The following is a 5,000-nucleotide window of genomic DNA, read 5'->3' on the forward strand; positions in this document are numbered from 1 at the left end:
TTCGCGATATACTTGAAAAAAAACGATATATGCCTTCGTTTCCATCCCAATTGCACCGAATTGGTATTCGACATTCACTAAATTTTGAGTTCCGTTCGAATTTGAGAATTCCGGAAATGTTGCAATTCAACAATTAATCACCCATGTAGAAGTAAGTCTACGTAGACTTAAAAGAGAGCTGCAACAAAATCCTACCGCCAAAAACTTTTTTGCGAAGAATTCATCGTAGTCGGCAGGATTCGAACCTGCGCGGGAATAACCCAATGGATTTCAAGTCCATCGCCGTAACCACTCGGCCACGAATACCCGTTCGGAGCAAAGATTTGCCTTTGTAGGTATTACCGAAAAGTATCTAAAACTCTCTCACCAACGCGTTCGAAAGAATAGATTAAAAATTTCGCCAAATTTTCCTTTCGATCCGGTGAACGAGTGTCTCTGCAAACAAAATAAAAAAATTAAAAACATTGGCGTAGTTGCGAGCCCGCCGGGATTCGAACCTGGAATCTCCTAATCCGTAGTCAGGCGCGTTGTCCGTTGCGCCACGGGCCCGACGTTCCGCGTCATTCGTAATGCTTTGCAGTTTCTTTCCATTCCTTACTGTCGACGTCACATGTTCAAAAAGATTCTGCTCCCGCCCGAACAGGGACTCGAACCCTGGACCGTTAGGTTAAAAGCCTAACGCTCTACCGACTGAGCTATCCGGGCTCGTACGCTCTACTCTGTGAAACTTCCAGTTTTCCTTCCCTTATGCTTCGTCTTAAACATCGCACAGCATGAGGTAACGTAATCAAAGTAAACACGATTTGCCCTCCCACGTCTCTCGTGTCTCTTTGGCAACAAGTCGCAACGGGAACATTTTAAGACAAATCTTCGTTCAAACGCCGACTCGCTCCTGTAAAAAATGTCGCCCAACGTGGGGCTCGAACCCACGACCCTGAGATTAAGAGTCTCATGCTCTACCGACTGAGCTAGCCGGGCTGCCAACGATCTCGGATTGCAGTTAACGTGTCAAAAACTATATCCGTTATAATATCGCATTTTCTCGCTAAAGTCGATCGGTCGCTTTTTTATATATATCTGGAATGCAATACACTACACGTGGAATTCCTGAAACTCACTGGTGTAGTCATGGCCGAGTGGTTAAGGCGATGGACTAGAAATCCATTGGGATCTTCCCGCGTAGGTTCGAATCCTACTGACTACGTACTTGCACCAAAGGTATCAGCTTTTTACTTCGTTCTGAAATCGCGTTTTTTCATATCTCGAATGGAAGTTTTAGTTACATTTACGTCCGCATTTTATGCTACACTACGCTTGTTTTGTGTAAGACGTCGTTTTTCGGAGGGTCATCAGATGAAGAGGACGACAACTTCAATCCCATGCTCGCCATATAATTCCAAGACAAGTCTTGTTATTTTTTTCGAAAAGAGAGGCCAAGATTTCTAGTCCAGAAATTTCGCGAAGTCCGGAAATTCGCGATATACTTGAAAAAAAACGATATATGCCTTCGTTTCCATCCCAATTGCACCGAATTGGTATTCGACATTCACTAAATTTTGAGTTCCGTTCGAATTTGAGAATTCCGGAAATGTTGCAATTCAACAATTAATCACCCATGTAGAAGTAAGTCTACGTAGACTTAAAAGAGAGCTGCAACAAAATCCTACCGCCAAAAACTTTTTTGCGAAGAATTCATCGTAGTCGGCAGGATTCGAACCTGCACGGGAATAACCCAATGGATTTCAAGTCCATCGCCTTAACCACTCGGCCACGACTACCCGTTCGGAGCAAAGATTTGCCTTTGTAGGTATTACCGAAAAGTATCTAAAACTCTCTCACCAACGCGTTCGAAAGAATAGATTAAAAATTTCGGCAAATTTTCCTTTCGATCCGGTGAACGAGTGTCTCTGCAAACAAAATAAAAAAATTAAAAACATTGGCGTAGTTGCGAGCCCGCCAGGATTCGAACCTGGAATCTCCTGATCCGTAGTCAGGCGCGTTGTCCGTTGCGCCACGGGCCCGACGTTCCGCGTCATTCGTAATGCTTTGCAGTTTCTTTCTATTCCTTACTGTGGACGTCACATGTTCAAAAAGATTCTGCTCCCGCCCAAACAGGGACTCGAACCCTGGACCGTTAGGTCAAAAGCCTAACGCTCTACCGACTGAGCTATCCGGGCTCGTACGTTCTACTCTGTGAAACTTCCAGTTTTCCTTCCCTTATGCTTCATCTTAAACATCGCACAGCATGAGGTAACGTAATCAAAGTAAACACGATTTGCCCTCCCACGTCTCTCGTGTCTCTTTGGCAACAAGTCGTAACTTGAACATTTTAAGACAAATCTTCGTTCAAACGCCGACTCGCTCCTGTAAAAAATGTCGCCCAACGTGGGGCTCGAACCCACGACCCTGAGATTAAGAGTCTCATGCTCTACCGACTGAGCTAGCCGGGCTGCCAACGATCTCGGATTGCAGTTAACGTGTCAAAAACTATATCCGTTATAATATCGCATTTTCTCGCTAAAGTCGATCGGTCGCTTTTTTATATATATCTGGAATGCAATACACTACACGTGGAATTCCTGAAACTCACTGGTGTAGTCATGGCCGAGTGGTTAAAGCGATGGACTAGAAATCCATTGGGATCTTCCCGCGTAGGTTCGAATCCTACTGACTACGTACTTGCACCAAAGGTATCAGCTTTTTACTTCGTTCTGAAATCGCGTTTTTTCATATCTCGAATGGAAGTTTTAGTTACATTTACGTCCGCATTTTATGCTACACTACGCTTGTTTTGTGTAAGATGTCGTTTTTCGGAGGGTCATCAGATGAAGAGGACGACAACTTCAATCCCATGCTCGCCATATAATTCCAAGACAAGTCTTGTTATTTTTTTTCGAAAAGAGAGGCCAAGATTTCTAGTCCAGAAATTTCGCGAAGTCCGGAAATTCGCGATATACTTGAAAAAAAAACGATATATGCCTTCGTTTCCATCCCAATTGCACCGAATTGGTATTCGACATTCACTAAATTTTGAGTTCCGTTCGAATTTGAGAATTCCGGAAATGTTGCAATTCAACAATTAATCACCCATGTAGAAGTAAGTCTACGTAGACTTAAAAGAGAGCTGCAACAAAATCCTACCGCCAAAAACGTTTTTGCGAAGAATTCATCGTAGTCGGCAGGATTCGAACCTGCGCGGGAATAACCCAATGGATTTCAAGTCCATCGCCTTAACCACTCGGCCACGACTACCCGTTCGGAGCAAAGATTTGCCTTTGTAGGTATTACCGAAAAGTATCTAAAACTCTCTCACCAACGCGTTCGAAAGAATAGATTAAAAATTTCGGCAAATTTTCCTTTCGATCCGGTGAACGAGTGTCTCTGCAAACAAAATAAAAAAATTAAAAACATTGGCGTAGTTGCGAGCACGCCAGGATTCGAACCTGGAATCTCCTGATCCGTAGTCAGGCGCGTTGTCCGTTGCGCCACGGGCCCGACGTTCCGCGTCATTCGTAATGCTTTGCAGTTTCTTTCCATTCCTTACTGTGGACGTCACATGTTCAAAAAGATTCTGCTCCCGCCCGAACAGGGACACGAACCCTGGACCGTTAGGTTAAAAGCCTAACGCTCTACCGACTGAGCTATCCGTGCTCGTACGTTCTATTCTGTGAAACTTCCAGTTTTCCTTCCCTTATGCTTCGTCTTAAACATCGCACAGCATGAGGTAACGTAATCAAAGTAAACACGATTTGCCCTCCCACGTCTCTCGTGTCTCTTTGGCAACAAGTCGCAACGGGAACATTTTAAGACAAATCTTCGTTCAAACGCCGACTCGCTCCTGTAAAAAATGTCGCCCAACGTGGGGCTCGAACCCACGACCCTGAGATTAAGAGTCTCATGCTCTACCGACTGAGCTAGCCGGGCTGCCAACGATCTCGGATTGCAGTTAACGTGTCAAAAACTATATCCGTTATAATCGCATTTTCTCGCTAAAGTCGATCGGTCGCTTTTTTATATATATCTGGAATGCAATACACTACACGTGGAATTCCTGAAACTGACTGGTGTAGTCATGGCCGAGTGGTTAAAGCGATGGACTAGAAATCCATTGGGATCTTCCCGCGTAGGTTCGAATCCTACTGACTACGTACTTGCACCAAAGGTATCAGCTTTTTACTTCGTTCTGAAATCGCGTTTTTTCATATCTCGAATGGAAGTTTTAGTTACATTTACGTCCGCATTTTATGCTACACTACGCTTGTTTTGTGTAAGACGTCGTTTTTCGGAGGGTCATCAGATGAAGAGGACGACAACTTCAATCCCATGCTCGCCATATAATTCCAAGACAAGTCTTGTTATTTTTTTCGAAAAGAGAGGCCAAGATTTCTAGTCCAGAAATTTCGCGAAGTCCGGAAATTCTCGATATACTTGGAAAAAAAAACGATATATGCCTTCGTTTCCATCCCAATTGCACCGAATTGGTATTCGACATTCACTAAATTTTGAGTTCCGTTCGAATTTGAGAATTCCGGAAATGTTGCAATTCAACAATTAATCACCCATGTAGAAGTAAGTCTACGTAGACTTAAAAGAGAGCTGCAACAAAATCCTACCGCCAAAAACTTTTTTGCGAAGAATTCATCGTAGTCGGCAGGATTCGAACCTGCGCGGGAATAACCCAATGGATTTCAAGTCCATCGCCTTAACCACTCGGCCACGACTACCCGTTCGGAGCAAAGATTTGCCTTTGTAGGTATTACCGAAAAGTATCTAAAACTCTCTCACCAACGCGTTCGAAAGAATAGATTAAAAATTTCGGCAAATTTTCCTTTCGATCCGGTGAACGAGTGTCTCTGCGAACAAAATAAAAAAATTAAAAACATTGGCGTAGTTGCGAGCCCGCCAGGATTCGAACCTGGAATCTCCTGATCCGTAGTCAGGCGCGTTGTCCGTTGCGCCACGGGCCCGACGGTCCGCGTCATTCGTAATGCTTTGCAGTT

The 5,000-nt window shown here is 44.1% G+C and overlaps 16 non-coding genes across 16 annotated transcripts; 3 read left to right on the forward strand and 13 right to left on the reverse strand.

Annotated features, from left to right (window-relative positions):
• Window positions 1-224: 224 nt before the first annotated feature.
• Window positions 225-306, reverse strand: Trnas-uga (transfer RNA serine (anticodon UGA)). The gene has a single exon. It is a non-coding gene; the product is annotated as a tRNA-Ser (tRNA).
• Window positions 307-476: 170 nt separating this feature from the next.
• Window positions 477-549, reverse strand: Trnar-acg (transfer RNA arginine (anticodon ACG)). The gene has a single exon. It is a non-coding gene; the product is annotated as a tRNA-Arg (tRNA).
• Window positions 550-632: 83 nt separating this feature from the next.
• Trnak-uuu (transfer RNA lysine (anticodon UUU)) lies at window positions 633-705 on the reverse strand. Its single transcript has one exon. It is a non-coding gene; the product is annotated as a tRNA-Lys (tRNA).
• Window positions 706-905: 200 nt separating this feature from the next.
• Trnak-cuu (transfer RNA lysine (anticodon CUU)) lies at window positions 906-978 on the reverse strand. The gene has a single exon. It is a non-coding gene; the product is annotated as a tRNA-Lys (tRNA).
• Window positions 979-1,122: 144 nt separating this feature from the next.
• Window positions 1,123-1,204, forward strand: Trnas-aga (transfer RNA serine (anticodon AGA)). The gene has a single exon. It is a non-coding gene; the product is annotated as a tRNA-Ser (tRNA).
• A 492-nt stretch (window positions 1,205-1,696) lies between these two features.
• Trnas-uga (transfer RNA serine (anticodon UGA)) lies at window positions 1,697-1,778 on the reverse strand. The gene has a single exon. It is a non-coding gene; the product is annotated as a tRNA-Ser (tRNA).
• A 170-nt stretch (window positions 1,779-1,948) lies between these two features.
• Trnar-acg (transfer RNA arginine (anticodon ACG)) lies at window positions 1,949-2,021 on the reverse strand. The gene has a single exon. It is a non-coding gene; the product is annotated as a tRNA-Arg (tRNA).
• An 83-nt stretch (window positions 2,022-2,104) lies between these two features.
• Window positions 2,105-2,177, reverse strand: Trnak-uuu (transfer RNA lysine (anticodon UUU)). The gene has a single exon. It is a non-coding gene; the product is annotated as a tRNA-Lys (tRNA).
• A 200-nt stretch (window positions 2,178-2,377) lies between these two features.
• On the reverse strand, window positions 2,378-2,450 carry Trnak-cuu (transfer RNA lysine (anticodon CUU)). The gene has a single exon. It is a non-coding gene; the product is annotated as a tRNA-Lys (tRNA).
• Window positions 2,451-2,594: 144 nt separating this feature from the next.
• Window positions 2,595-2,676, forward strand: Trnas-aga (transfer RNA serine (anticodon AGA)). The gene has a single exon. It is a non-coding gene; the product is annotated as a tRNA-Ser (tRNA).
• A 494-nt stretch (window positions 2,677-3,170) lies between these two features.
• On the reverse strand, window positions 3,171-3,252 carry Trnas-uga (transfer RNA serine (anticodon UGA)). Its single transcript has one exon. It is a non-coding gene; the product is annotated as a tRNA-Ser (tRNA).
• A 170-nt stretch (window positions 3,253-3,422) lies between these two features.
• Window positions 3,423-3,495, reverse strand: Trnar-acg (transfer RNA arginine (anticodon ACG)). The gene has a single exon. It is a non-coding gene; the product is annotated as a tRNA-Arg (tRNA).
• Window positions 3,496-3,851: 356 nt separating this feature from the next.
• Trnak-cuu (transfer RNA lysine (anticodon CUU)) lies at window positions 3,852-3,924 on the reverse strand. Its single transcript has one exon. It is a non-coding gene; the product is annotated as a tRNA-Lys (tRNA).
• Window positions 3,925-4,066: 142 nt separating this feature from the next.
• Trnas-aga (transfer RNA serine (anticodon AGA)) lies at window positions 4,067-4,148 on the forward strand. The gene has a single exon. It is a non-coding gene; the product is annotated as a tRNA-Ser (tRNA).
• A 494-nt stretch (window positions 4,149-4,642) lies between these two features.
• Trnas-uga (transfer RNA serine (anticodon UGA)) lies at window positions 4,643-4,724 on the reverse strand. The gene has a single exon. It is a non-coding gene; the product is annotated as a tRNA-Ser (tRNA).
• A 170-nt stretch (window positions 4,725-4,894) lies between these two features.
• On the reverse strand, window positions 4,895-4,967 carry Trnar-acg (transfer RNA arginine (anticodon ACG)). Its single transcript has one exon. It is a non-coding gene; the product is annotated as a tRNA-Arg (tRNA).
• Between the last annotated feature and the right edge of the window lie 33 nt (window positions 4,968-5,000).

This window comes from Argiope bruennichi, unplaced genomic scaffold (assembly GCF_947563725.1).
Source record: "Argiope bruennichi unplaced genomic scaffold, qqArgBrue1.1 scaffold_29, whole genome shotgun sequence".
NCBI lineage: Eukaryota > Metazoa > Arthropoda > Arachnida > Araneae > Araneidae > Argiope > Argiope bruennichi.